This window comes from Lepus europaeus, chromosome 10 (genome assembly GCF_033115175.1).
Source record: "Lepus europaeus isolate LE1 chromosome 10, mLepTim1.pri, whole genome shotgun sequence".
Classification (NCBI taxonomy): Eukaryota; Metazoa; Chordata; class Mammalia; order Lagomorpha; family Leporidae; genus Lepus; species Lepus europaeus.
This window is the reverse complement of record NC_084836.1, coordinates 67,024,086-67,038,838: the sequence shown is the minus strand read 5'-3', so window position 1 is coordinate 67,038,838 and position 14,753 is coordinate 67,024,086. Positions and strand designations below refer to the sequence as shown.

Genomic DNA, 14,753 nt, shown 5'->3' with positions numbered 1-14,753 from the left:
TTTGAATGTTCAAATGTTAGAAATTAGGTTTCTTTCTTTCTTTTTTTTTTTTTAAGATTTGTTGTATTTATTTTGAAAGGCAGAGAGAGAGAGAGAGAGAGAGAGGGGTCTTCCATCCGCTGGTTCACTACCCAAATGGTCACAATGGCCAGGGCTAGGCCAGGTTGAAGCCAGAAGCTTCATTTGGGTCTCCCATATGGGTGCAGGGGCCCAAGCACTTGGGACATCTTCCATTGCTTTCCCAGACGCATTAGCAGGGAGCTGGATAGGAAGTGGAGCAGCTGGGACTTGAACTGACACCCACACGGGATGCTGGTGCTACAGGCTGTGGCTTTAACAAGCTGTGCTACAGCACCAGCCCCTGGACCTAGGTTTTCTTAAAATAAGGTTAGGGGCTGCTGTTGTGGTACAGTTAAGCCACTGCTTGAGACCCCAAAGTCCCATATGAGTGCTGCTCTAGTCCCACTGCTCCACTTCTGATCCAGCTCCTTGCTAATGCACCTGGGTAAGCAGTGGAAGATGGCTCAAATGCCTGGACCCCTGCCACCCATGTGGGAGACCCAGATGGATTTCTTGGCTCCTGGCTCTGGTCTGGCCCTGGTCGTTTGAGGAATGAACCAGTGGATGGAAGATCTGTCTGTATTCCTCCTTCTTGTTCTGCAACTCTGCCTTTCAAATAAATAGTTTAAAAACAAAACAAAACAAAAAAACCTGGGGCCGGTGCTGTTGGTAGCAGGTGAAGCCGCCACCTACAGTGCCGGTGTCCCATGTGGGCACCGGTTTGGGTCCCGGCTGCTCCACTTCCAATCCAGCTCTCTGCTGTGGCCTGGGAAAGCAGTGGAGGATGGCCCAGGGTCCTTGGGCCCCTGTGCCCGTGTGGGAGACCTGGAGGAAGCTCCTGGCTCCTGGCTTTGGATCAGCACAGCTCTGGCCATTGCAGCCAACTGGGGAGTGAACCAGCAGATGGAAGACCTCTCTCTTTCTGCCTCTCCTTCTCTCTGTGTAACTCTGACTTTCAAATAAATAAATAAATCTTAAAACAAACAAACAAAAAAACTATCACTTTTCAGATTTTGGTATTGCATCAAAAAGAATATATTTATCCCTTTTCCTACTATATATCTGTGTGATCCCTGTTTTCTTCATATACTTAAGCAAAACAACAACATAACAGATCAAATGCAGAAGCAGATATGAGAATCCAGTTGCTTCAGTTAAAACTGATGTTAGAAATTTGAGCTCTTCCTCCTAGTTTTTTTGAAAATACAAAATTCTGTTAAGATGTAATGAGTTTGTTACTATCTTTTTATTTATTTATTTATTTAAAGATTTATTTATTTATTTGACAGGTAGAGTTACAGACAGTGAGAGAGAGAGACAGAGAGAAAGGTCTTCCTTCCATTGGTTCACTCCCCAAATGGCCGCTATGGCCGGCGCACTGTGCCGATCTGAAGCCAGGAGCCAGGTGCTTCCTCCTGGACTCCCATGCAGATGCAGGGCCCAAGCACTTGGGCCATCCTCCACTGCCTTCCCAGGCCACAGCAGAGAGCTGGACTGGAAGAGGAGCAACTGGGACTAGAACCCGGTGCCCATATGGGATGCCAGCACCGCCACAGGTGGAGGATTAGCCAAGTGAGCCACGGCGCCGGGCCCTGTTACTATCTTTTAAAATTAAATTTAAAAATGTTTCAACTTTTAATGTGCTAAATATCATCAGATACAACCCAGATAAACAAAAGCTCTCTGGGGTCTTAATAATTTTTTTTCAATAATTTTTAAGAGTACAAAGGCACAGGTACTGAGACCCCAGAGTCTGAGCCCCAGCACTTATATACAAACAGTGGAGAACCTGGACTGATCAACCTAGAAGGCTGCACTTAGTTTCTGGATTTCAGGCTCAGACATGCAGGGACAGGTTTCAAAGAAAGGAGTCAGCTGAAGAGACCAAATAGTTTTGTAGCAAATGACTGAAAACACATGGGTGTGAGAATTAGGCTGAAACATAAGTTAGGCAACACATGGCCAGAGCTTAGAACCTATCTGGAAACAGCTTTCTATAGGCAACTATTCCACTAGTTTTTGTTTTGTTTTTGTTTTTAAGGCTTTCTAGGCTTTTGGAGGATTCAAGGAACTATTTTGAACTCTTCCCCAGAAAAGTTAATAAAGCAAAAACAAAGAAGCAACAGCTTGTTGAAGTGACAGCAGGAAGCAAAGTTAGAAATAACTAGAGAACATTATACCTATCTATATTTGGCTTCAATGTGCATTTTAGAAGAAAAATTCCTGGAAACTGGTACAATGTCAAACAAAATCAAACAAAAAAAGTGTTGGCTTTTTTTTTCTTTTTTGGCTCATTTTCAGATAAAGTATGATCACGAAAACAACAAACTAACAGCAATCACCCCCAAAACACTGGTCTTTAAGGATCAATTTAAGGGGCCGGCGCTGTGGTGCAGAAGGTTAACGCCCTGGCCTGAAGCGCTGGCATCCCATATGGGCGCCGGTTCTAGTCCTGGCTGCTCCTCTTCCAGTCCAGCTCTCTGCTATGGCCTGGGAAAGCAGTAGAAGATGGCTCAAGTCCTTGGGTCCCTGCACCCACGTAGGAGACCCGGAAGAAGCTCCTGGCTCCTGGTTTCAGATCGGCGCAGCTCTGGCAGTTGCAGCCATCTGTAGAGTGAACCATCGGACAGAAGACCTCTTTCTCTCTGCCTCTCCTCTCTCTGTGTAACTCTGGCTTTCAAAGATCAATTTAAAATCTTCATGGGCTTAACTTAAATACACAGTAACAGCAAGAACAAAGTTCTGGGAAAGAAATAGCTGTAACATCCCACAATGATGATCATGGAAACACTAAGATGTTCCAGCGAAAAAAAGAGTTCTATTTTCTAAGTCTGTCCACATATCAGAAAGACAGTGAATCTATTTGGAGGTATTCCAATACTCAACGACTGTCCCAAACACAGATGTATATGATGTTAGCAACTATGTCACCAAATCTTTAAATATGTTAAATAAAACTAACATGGTGCTATTGAGGTTTGGTAAAAAGCTTAAACAAATATTACCGACAAGACAGTTGGTGCCAATGCAAGTCATTTATAGCAATCATGCTATAATGAATAAATTGTGCTGATTTTTTAATAGTCAAGTAATTCCTACTTCAAAAATAATGGCTGTGCCCTATTTTTTAATCTGAAAAAAAGTATTTTTTAACTGTATGGTAAATTTCAAGCCCCATATAAAATCTGACCTGTGGAGCCAATGCTGTGGCATAGTAGGTTAAGCATCCACCTGCGGTGCCACCATCTCATATGGGCACCAGTTCTAGTCCTGGCTGCTCCACTTCCAATGCAGCTCCCTGCTGGTGATGTGGGAAAGCAGTAGAAGATGGCCCAAGTGCTTAGGCCCCTGCACCAGCATGGGACACATAGAGGAAGCTCCTGGCTTCTGGGTTTGGATTAGCTCAGCTCCAGCCTTTGTGGTAATATGGGAGCAAACCAGCTGATGGACGACTGTTCTCTCTGTCTGTAACCCTACCTCTCAAGTAAAATAAATAAATCTTAAAAAAAAAAAATCTAACCTGTTTAGTGTAAAAACATATTCATTACTCAGATAGTAACACTACTATCGGGGACTATGATGAGCAATTCCACACAAAGCAAGTTGGGTTTTGTGAGAAGGTAGGACTGTGGCAGAACAACACTGCTTCTACAGAGACCCAAGCCACAATATCAAAGAGTAACTTTTTAAGGGGAATCTTGGCTACTGTTAGATTGTTGTAACACCGATATTTACTAAGGAAAAATGTAATACTGAACAGAAAAGAGAAACTTTTTGCACAGTCTGGTTTGAAACTAATGGGAACATTTAGGGTAAAAATTACCAAAAGACAAGAAACAGCTAATAAAGTACAGCTGTGAGTTTATATTCAGTTTTTCTTTAAATGCTTAAGTATTTGTAAATTCTCAATAAGACTGTGCCACTCACTCACTTTTGGTTTAGTTGGGAACCTCTCTGAAATGCCTGCCTACAAAGTCTGAAAGAGTAGATAAGGAGTTTATCTTTTCACACAATCTTTCCTGAGTTCTAACACTCATCCTTCCTCTCCAAGGAAGTTATACAACAAATGTTTACTTTCCAAACTAAACGGTATTTTTGCTTCATTGTATAGAAGCAGTTTCTTATTGGGAAGACCAAAATAAAAACAAAATTTTCTTTATAAAGGACAAACAGAAGGACAAACAAGAGAATGAAAGGAAAAATAATACTATGAAAAAAGAAAATAACATTCTTTCAACACAAAGTGTTCACTGGGGAAATGTTTAACAAAACAATGTCATGATAAAATATTTTTAAGACATGGAATGACACCAGTGGAAAATATTTGTTGATGTTTATTTTTGTTTTGTTTTTAACTCAAAGGAATGATTATTTCTTGTCATTTATATTCCTTACTCTTTATTTATCCTTTCCCAGTGTGTCAACAGAACCATTTCAATTTCATTTTCTTTACAGTCTATTTTTCTTCCTGCCTCTTCAGTAGTAAGTTCCTTGGTTTGAGTTTCTATTGATGAGTGTTTGGACTGGGAAGGACTTTGAGGGGTCTTTAAGCCCATCCTTCTGCTTGCCAGGAGAATTCATAACTAACAGTATCAGATGGATAATGCATTCTGTCCCTGCCTTGCAGCATGCCTCCTTAATCTGCACAAACACTTCCACTCAAAATTTGCAATTTAAAAAAATGAAAGTAAAAATTAAAACCTCAAAAGAGGAAGGTACTTTAAAAATGCATTTATCAGCTAAAATTGCTCAAGCATAAATTCAACTGTCAGGTCTAAAATTAAACATGCAGGAAAGTTGCTGGCTGCCAACAACTAAAAGTCTTAAGTCCCTAGAGATGCCTTCTGATGTTCTGTTTGGTTTGTAACATCATTTCAGCTACAGCCTGGCAAACAGACCACCACACCAAAACACTACACCAATACATGGCAAGTATGTATGTTTACAGTTGGTGTAGGCTTTTATTCAAAACAAACAAAAAAAAATGAAAAGGTTGATTGAAATTGGAAATGCCAATAATATGGGGCAGCTACACTGTAACTGTTCTATGAGCTGTAGTTTAATTCCTTAACTTCTAACTTAAAATATTAGAGAATCAGGCCGGCGCCGTGGCTCACTAGGCTAATCCTCCGCCTTGCGGCGCCGGCACACCGGGTTCTAGTCCCGGTCGGGGCACCGATCCTGTCCCGGTTGCCCCTCTTCCAGGCCAGCTCTCTGCTGTGGCCAGGGAGTGCAGTGGAGGATGGCCCAAGTGCTTGGGTCCTGCACCCCATGGGAGACCAGGATAAGCCCCTGGCTCCTGCCATCGGATCAGCGCGGTGCGCCGGCCGCAGCGCGCCAACCACGGCGGCCATTGGAGGGTGAACCAATGGCAAAAGGAAGACCTTTCTCTCTGTCTCTCTCTCTCACTGTCCACTCTGCCTGTCAAAAAAAAAAAACAAAAAACAAACAAACAAAAAAAACAAACAAAAAAATAAAATATTAGAGAATCAAGTCTCTTTCTAAGAGTTTCCAAAAGAGAATTTCTCATCTGATGGCAAAAAAATACAAGAGATACAATTGTTGTATCATTATTTTTAAAAATATAGAAAAAAATGAAAAAAAAAAAAAAACCAACAAAACAAAACAGGAATCTTAGGAATGGGGAAAAAAATCCTAACTAAAAAATGTGAGGGGGCCAGCACTGGGGCACAGCTGATTGAGTAGCTGTTTATGAAGCCAGCATCTCCTGTTGCAGTACCAGTTTGGATCCTAACAGCTCAGCTTCCAATCAAGCTCCCTGCTAGTGTACCTGGGAGGGCAGCAGAGGATGGCCCTGCCATGCCACTCAAGTGAGACCTGGAAGGAGTTCTGGGCTCCTGGCCTTGGCCCAGCCCCGCCCCAGCCATTGTCGCATCTGTGGAATGAACTAGCAGATGGAAGATCTCTTTCTCTCCCTCTCACTGTCACTCTTTCAAATGAAATTTTTAAATGACTGGTTTTCTTATTTTTAATTTTTTTAAAGATTCATTTATTTGAAAGGGAGATATACAGAGAGAAGAGAGGGAGGGAAGTGGGGTGGGGAAGAGAGAGAGAGAGAGAATCTTCCATCCACTGGTTCACTCCCCAAATGGCTGCAATGGCCGGGGCTAGGCCATGCTGAAGCCAGGAAACAGGAGCTTCTTCCGGGTCTCCCATGTCAATGTGAGTGCAGGGACCCAAGCACTTGGGCCATCCTCCGCTGCTTTCCCAGGCACATTAGCAGGGAGCAGGATCAGAAGTGGAGCAGCAGGGACTTGAATTAGTGCCTTAACCTTCTATGCCATAGTGCTGCCCCACCCCACTTCTTTTTAATGTGAGGCAAGAAAGGAAGAATTCGACACTGTAAAATATCTATTATTTATCAAGAAGATTCTGAAATGAATTTAGAAATTTGTTTATGGATATTGGCAAGTTCTGAAGTGATAAGAAGTAATACAGGATAGCTAAAAAGCAACTAATACCTAACTTCATTTCTTTCTTTTGCTTTTGTTTAAATGCAAATTGATTCAGTAGGTCTGGACTGGGGTCTTGGACCCTGCTCTTTGTTTTTGTTTGAGAGGCAGAGAGGCAAAGAAAGAACTCCCATCCACTATTCACTTCTCCAAATGCCTGCTGTTGCTGACTAGGCCTGGTGGAAGCAGAGAGCCTGCAACTCAACTCAGGTCTCCATGTGAGTGGCTGGAACCCCATCACTTGCATTAGCAGGAGCTGGAGTCAGTTATCAAACCAAGGCACCAATGTGGAATGTGGGCATCTTAACAAACCAGTGTCTTAATTAACCATCAGGCCAAAAGCCTGCCCCCAGTTTCTTTTCTTTTCTAAGATTTACTTATTTATTTGAAAGGCAGAGTCACACAGAAAGAGGGAGAGGCAGACAGATCTTCCATCAGTTGTTTCACTCCCTATGTGGCTGCAATGGCCAGGGCTGGGCCATGTCTAATCCAGGAGCCAGGAGCTTCATCTGAGTCTCCCACATGAGTGCAGGAGCCCATGAAATTGGGCCATCTTCTACAGCCTTCCCAGGCTTGTTAACAGGAAGCTGAATCTGAAGTGAAGCAACCGGGACTTGAACCGGTGCCCATCTGGGATGCTGGTGTCACAGGCGGCGGCTTAACCTGCTATGTCACAGCGCCAGCCCTATTTCTTTTTTGATAGAGTTTCTACACTAGGAGTTGAGGAATGTCAGAGATAGAATATATTTGGATTTACAACAGGACATCTCTAGAAACTTTGTAGAAAATAAAGATTCGAGGATATAAAGCATAAGATGTGATTGATAACTGAATTTTATCCAAAAGATTAAGATTAATGTTACCATAATAATAATCTACTAATGTTATAACATTGTTCCAGCCTTAAACCCTGAATACATTTTTACCAGTGACCTAAAATGGAAACACAGGCACCATGTTTATCAAATTTATCAATAAAACTAAGATACTGAGAATGGTCAAAAGGCTAAATAACATTAACAAGCTAAAATAACAAACCCAAAGTAACAGAATGATAGTTACAGAAATAAGCATAAAATTCTCAATTATGTTTTTAAAAAATCAACTGTACAAATTAACGTGATCTTGGCCTTTAAAAACAAAGGTACAAGAGCAAGTGTTGTGGCACAGCAGGTTAAATCACAGCTTGGGATGCCCAAATCCCATACTACAGTGCCTGGTTTGAGCCTTGGCTACTTGGTGCTTCTGATTGCACTCCCTACTAATGTGCCTGGGAGGTAGCAGATGATAACCAAACAGCCTGGGCCTCTGCCACCCACGTAGGAGACTGATAAAGTTCCAGGCTCCTGTCTTGGCCTGGCCCAATCCTGGCTGTTGGAAGCATTTAGGGAATGAATCTTTCTCTGTCTCCCTCTCTCAGTTACTCTGCCTTTCAAATAATGTAAATAAATCTTAACAACAACAACAAAAAGAACAGAGGTATAGGGTATAGTACAAAAGAATCTGTGCTCATCCCAACCCCTATACTTTGTACTGATCAGATTACATTTGATATGTTATATTCAGCTCTAGATAAGGAATTCTAAAACTCAAGCAACTAAGTTGATGAAAAGCCTGAACTTTATTTAAAGTTTTAACACTAAATATATAATGTTTACACACTAAAGAAAGTTATCTATGGGGCTGGCGCTGTGGCACTGTGGGTTAAAGCCCTGGCCTGCAGCACCAGCATCCCATATGGGTGTTGGTTCTAGTCCTGGCTGCTCCACTTCGGATCCAGCTCTCTGCTATGGCCTGAAAAAGCAGTGGAAGATGGCTCAAGTCCTTGGGCCCCTGAACCATGTGCGAGACCCAGAAGAGGCTCCTGGCTCCTGGCTCCGGATCAGTTCAGCTCTGGCAGTTGTGGCCACTTGGGGAGTGAACCAGAGGATGGAAGACCTCTCTTTCTGGCTCTACATCTCTCTATAACTCTGTCTTTCAAATAAATAAAATAAAGCTTAAAAAAATGTTAACTAAAAAAGAACTAAAAGAACTTAGGATATTTAACCAGAAAGCATTAACACTACTGTTCCAGCATCCTATATATAGGACACCTACAAAGACTTAAACTGAGCGATAAATATACCACTTATGGTAACTTTGAAATAAATACTATGTCATTAAAATATTCACAGAATTTTAAACCTTGGACTTGATTTTTAAAAATGTATTAGTTTGAAAGGCAGAGTGACAGAGATCTTTCATCCACTGGTTCATACTCCAAATGTTCTCAACATACTCCAAATGGAACAGACAATAGCCAGGAGCTAAGAATTCCACCCTAGTCTCCCACATGGGTGACAAGGGCCCAAACATTTGTGCCATATCCTGCTGCCCTCCCAGGCACATTAGCAAGAATTTGGATTGGAAGTGAAGTAGCCGGGCCTTGAACCGGCACTCTAAAATGGGAAGCTGGCACTGCAAGCAGTGGTTTAACCTACTGTGGCAAGACACCGACCCCGGGACTTAGTGGTTTAATGGGGCATATGTATCATCAAACGTGTGAAGTCTGCATGTAGACAAGGAATCGGGTTTATTTACTGTGGCTTTAGATGACAGAACTAAAGAGCTTCAGCACAATGTAAAGAATGTTCTAAAAGTAGAGCCTCCCTGGGATGGAGGTTGTGATACTGAGGTAAAGTTGTTGTTTGGAATGCCCAGATTCCATATCAGAGTGCCTGGTTCAAGGCCCAGCTACTCCACTTCTGATCCAGCTTCTGACTAATGCACACTGGGAAGCAGCAGATGATGGCTCAAGTGTTTGGGCCCTTGTTACCCACATGAGAGATGTGGATTGAGTTCTGGACTCATGGCTTTGACTGGCCAGGTTCCAGCTACTGTGGGCATTTGGGAAGTAAAAGAGTAGATGGAGCTCCCTCTCTCTGTCGCTCTGCCTTTCAAAATAAACATTTAAGAATAAAAATGTAGGGGCCGGCAGCATTTTGGCACAGCAAGTAAAGCTGCCACCTGTGATGCCGGCATCCCATATGGGATGTTTATATCCTGGTTGTTCCACTTCAAACCCAGCTTCTTGCTAATGGTCTGAAAAAAGCAGCAAAAGATGGCCTAGGTGTTTGCCACCCACATGTGAGACCCAGATGAAGCTCCTGGCTTTGGCCTGGCCCAGTGCTGGCCACTGAGGATATCTGGGAGGTGAACCAGTGGATGGAAGATCGCTCCTCTTTGTGGAACTCTGACTTTCAAATAAAACAAATAAAAGTATTTAAAAATAAATAAATAGGGCCAGTGCCATGGCTCACTTGGTTAATCCTCCGCCTGGGGCGCTGGCATCCCATATGGGCGCCGGTTCTAGTCACGGCTGCTCCTCTTCCAGTCCAGCTCCCTGTTGTGGCCCGGGAAGGCAGTGAAGGATGGCCCAAGTGCTTGGGCGCCTGCACCCATGTGGAGACCAGGAAAAAGCACCTGGCTCCTGGCTTCAGACCGATGTAGCTCCAGCCCTAGCGGCCATTTGAGGGGTGAACCAACAGAAGGAAGACCTTTCTCTCTGTCTCTCACTGTCTAACTCTATCTGTCAAATAAATAAAAATTTTTAAAAATTAAATAAATAAAAATGTAGAGATCTAATAATGAAACATGGTATCTGCGAATGGGGACCTTTCCTTAGAGCATTCAGAGGTTAAAAGGCCAATGATCAGGACTGGCTCTGTGGTGTAGCAGGTAAAGCCTCTACCTGCAGTGCTGGCATCCCATATGAGCATCAGTTTGAGCCCTGGCTGCTCCAGTTCCCATCCAGCTCCCTACTAATGAACCCAGGAAAGCAGCAGATGATGGCCCAAGTGCTTGGGCCTCTGCACCCATGTGGGAACCCTGAATAAATTCCTGGCTCCTGGTTTCAGATTGGCTCAGCTCCAGCCATTTTGGCCATTTGGGGAGTGAACCAGTGGGTGGAAGATCTTTCTCTCTTTCTCTCCCTCTGCCTCTCTGTAACTTTGCCTTTCAAATAAATAAATAAATCTTTTTTTTTTTTTTAAAAAGGTCATCGATCTGGTGTTCTAAATATGATGTTTTCACATACCATGAATACATGTGATCCCAAAAGAAGCCTCTTGGCAGAGGGCAACATTTATTTTTATTTTTTAAAGGTTTATTTATTTATTTAAAAGAGTTACAGAGAGAGGGAAAAACAGAGAGAGAAGGAGAGAGATCTTCCATCCATTTGTTTACTCCACAGCGGTTGCAACGGGCAGGGAAAGTTAGGCCAGAGCCAGGAACCAGGAACTAGGAACTTCTTCCAGGTCCCCCAGGTGAGTGCAGAGGCCAAGGGACCAAGGCCATCTTGTGCTGCTTTCCCAGGCACATTAGCAGGGACTGGGACCAGAAGTAGAGCAGCCAGGACTCAAACTGGCACCCATATGGGATGCCGGTGTCACAGGCAGCGGCTTAACATGGAATGCCACAACGCAGGACTCGGAAGACAACATTGAAAAATGAGTGCACATCAGAGAATCTTACAATTGTTTTCTATGACATGTTTTTAAAGAGACAGAAGACTTTTCATGAACTCCAAAGTCATAGACCCATTTTCAGAGAAACCAACAACAACATTAACATTTTTTTCTTTTTTTAATGAATGCTGCATTTGATTTTCCCTCAAAGAAACAACATCTGCATCTGCAGTACCTTTATCAAGAAACACGGGGCAGTACATGCCAGCCTGCCCAACAGTGCAAAGAGAACGCTCTCCGTCATTTACATGGCAGAGCCATTTGCCCCACCTAAGACTTCCTTGAAGGAGGAGGCTCCTCCGTATCGGACGTGGACGCCCGCCGCTGTGGAACACGACTCCCTCCCACTGCAGCCTGGGGAAAGCTCAGTCTTGATGGGCAGAAAGCAACAACTTGCGAGGCTGTCAGAGCAGCTGTGGTCGAGCGGAGCCGGGGACTTCACACTGAGGCAAAGTAGTAGCGTTAAGAGTTGGTTGAAAAAATAATTTTCATTTTGGGTTAGAAGCGAGGAGAGAGTGAGACATGGAAATGGTAGCCGTTAATGTGTTAAAGTCAGGATAACCAGAGGTGATTAAGAACGACGACACTGACACTATTGCAGAGTGTGAACTTCGATCCACAAGAAGAAAAATGAGCAGCTCTCTCTAGCTTTCTACCTGACAGCAACATTAGTGAGAAAAACAAAATCTCGCATTTAATACATTTAACAGTGCCCAAGTCAAAGCCATCAGAAACTCTCTGGAAGACCAAAAGCAAGGGACTTTGCTCTCTCATTGGATTTTTTTTTCTAATGCTGCTGCCAGGCAAATGGTGAAAATGTTCTGAATGTTCAATAGCAAAGCTCTTAATGTAAAATACTAACCCAACTCAGTAGCTAAGGGGTCAGGAATTAATTGGTCTCAATGTGCTGTAGGGGCAACTTCCTACCAGGAGCAAAAGCTTCAATTGGCTGCTGAAAATCGAAAGTTATTACAAAACGACATCATCTGGTTTCTCTTCATATAACACCTTAACTGCTATTTCAGATACTATTTTACTTCTCAGAAGTAAAAGTAGAGAAGGAATGCAAAAGAAAATCTACGCCACAGCAAAAACAATTAATCGGCTGCTATTAGTCTAGTGCATTATTAAACGATACACAAAGGGCAAAGGCCTTTCCTTTTTCTGTACAGAATTAAGAACAAACTGGTAAGACTACTTAGCACAGCTGCCAAACTTTTCTTTAGCTTCTTTTCTTACAGACACGGTACATTTCGCAACAGCCTCCACTTACCTTGCACCCTCCATGTTTAAGTAGAAATTGTGTTTGATTTCCCAAACCCTCACCCTAACATATTATGACATATCTTCAGTTTCTGAGTCTAAACACAGAGGAAGAAACTGAGAAATTTCCACTTTCCTGAAACTCGCGTCTATTTTATTTACACCGTTAAAAAAAATACAGATATACGGACTGCAGCCATCCATTTAACAACTCTTCAAGAATGCACGAAGAAGATACTTTTAACAAAACGAACTTAGTTTTTAGTGTCTTTGTGCTTCCAATGTCTGTAAGGACTGATGCTTCTACAGGAATTGCACTACTGCAAAAAATGTAGCGTGGGAATTGAAAGAACTTGCGGGGGAAAACTCTGCACACCCGCTACGAACCCAGGCATAAGGTGACAGGGCTAAACCAAGCTCTGCTACACGGGAAACCAACGGCTGAAGTTAGGAAAGGAGCGAGGCGGGAGTCTGGGTAGGAGGTGCGCCGGGGAGTAAACACTGCAGCCCGAGAACACAACAAGCAACCCCGAGCGGCGTGGAGGTCCCCCCGGGGCTGAGTCCCGAGCCCACGTCCCCGTGTGAGTCTGGAAGCGGGGAGAGGAGGAGGAGGGGTGCAAGCGCCCCGTTTCTCTCCTCTCTCGCTGTGCCCGCGTTCCTGCAGGCGGGGCACCCGTCGGGGGGCCAGATCCCCGGGTCCGGGACACCTGGCTGTAGCCAAACACCGCCCCCAACTACTCTTAGCTCGCAGAGCCTGCCCACTGCCGTGCCTCCTGGCCAGCTCAGCCCACCCACACTCCCTTCTTCAACTCATTCGCTTCATTTTCTCCAAACCCCTACTTTCTTGCCCACGTCGCATCCCTGACACTCTTCTGATGGACTCGACAGAAATGCTACGACCCTCGTTTGCAATCACTAACCACGATCTCTCCAGCCACATCCAGCGCCTGTCTCCACCTGATCAGGATCCCGGTTCTCACCTACTTATTCCTACTTCCTGGCTATTACTTCTGCCTTTTCCAACGCCAAAGCCTCTAACCCCACTCTTGGGGAAGCCCTTGGGTCTGGTTCGCTGCCTCTCCACTTCCTCCCATTTCCAGGACCCTTCCATTAGGCTCCGCTGGAACACCTTTCCCACAGGATTCAAGTGCCCCCTGCATGCCACGCCCTGTGCCCCCCGGGGCTACTTACCCCAAGTTCTCCCCACACTTCAGGCCTCTGGCCCCGCCTTCCCCCCCAAAGGAAGGAGGCGGGAGGAGGGAGCGAAGAGGGGCGTCACTCCGCGAGGTAAACTCGACCTCCCATTAGCGCTCACCGCCGCCAATCGTGGCTGCCCTTTCTCTTATTGGCCGCGCTTAGCCTACGCCCCACCCTCTTCCTCAGACAGGGCCCGGCCACCGCCTCAGCGCCCCCGTCCAACACAGACTGGGAGGGGAGACCCCGGCCCGGGACGCCGTGACTGGCCAGAGTTGAAGGGGAGACTCCCGTCAGATCATGGACTAGCTAACGTGAACAGGACTCACCCGCTGGTAGCTCCGACGCCTCCCGCCCGCCCGCGCTCGGTCCCACAATCTGTCTCCAGCTCCTTCTTTCCCCCCTCAGCGGAGCAGATACTTTCCTCGCCTCCGGCCAGGCGCGCTCACCTCTCGCGAGAAGTGGGGGGTGGGGGGGAAGGGCGAGATCCGTGGGGGCTGAGTTGGAGAGGGGCCGAGGGGCGGGGCTTGCTGTGGGCCGGGCTGGCGAGGGCGGCTGAGCGAGTTCTGTACACACAGGCCACACGTGTTCGGCTGTGGAATCCGGGCTGTGTGTGTGTCGGGGGGCCGGGGGCCGGCAAAGGAAGGAAACGGGAGGAGAGGGAGCCTTGACAGGTGCAGGTCGTGGTGGAGATGCAAACAGTGGGGTATGAGACTGTGTCAAAGGAGCACATTTTTAAAACGAGACAAGGTTATACCTCGTCAAGTTGTTATAAAGGGTTGGGGAGGAGGCGAGGCTGGTACTCAGGGCCCCAAACAGGTGAGTAGTTGTGTGCTCTTGTTTGCACGTAGAGTGCCCACCCTGTGGCAGCTCAGTGGGGGGGGGGGGGCGGAGGGAGGGAGAGGTAAGGGTTCATTCAACCCAGGAAATGGCTACTTAAAGCATGTGCTGGTCATTTCTACTGCCTTTCAGGGTCCTCATAGGCTTAAGGGCAGAGTCACTTAAAATGCCGCTAGTCTTGGAACTGGAGTGGAATGCTTTGGAAAAAGCAGCCCTCCTGCGCGCGCGCGCACACACACACACACACACGGTCCACCCGCTGCCATGTAATGGCCCCCTGGCCTTGGACCAAACGCTTTTCCAAAGTATGGCTAGGATCCCATTTTACTCAGAGTTGCAGTAAGCAAGTGAGATACATGAAACTGCTAGGGAGTTAACACTATAGATGTGTGTGTGTGTGTGTAATACATGTGTTTTT

At 45.3% G+C, this 14,753-nt stretch overlaps 1 protein-coding gene across 2 annotated transcripts in view; it reads right to left on the bottom strand.

Moving 5' to 3' along the window:
* The window catches only part of LOC133768751 (cyclic AMP-dependent transcription factor ATF-7), a 111,706-nt gene extending 97,773 nt beyond the window's left edge, over nt 1-13,933 (bottom strand). The window contains exon 1 of one of the 2 annotated variants that reach the window (XR_009867069.1): nt 13,825-13,933. The gene's annotated coding sequence lies outside the window, so the exon portion shown is untranslated. Of the gene's footprint in view, nt 1-13,492; nt 13,572-13,824 lie in introns of those variants that run through there. The other variant, XM_062203567.1, reaches the window with a different exon arrangement.
* Between the last annotated feature and the right edge of the window lie 820 nt (nt 13,934-14,753).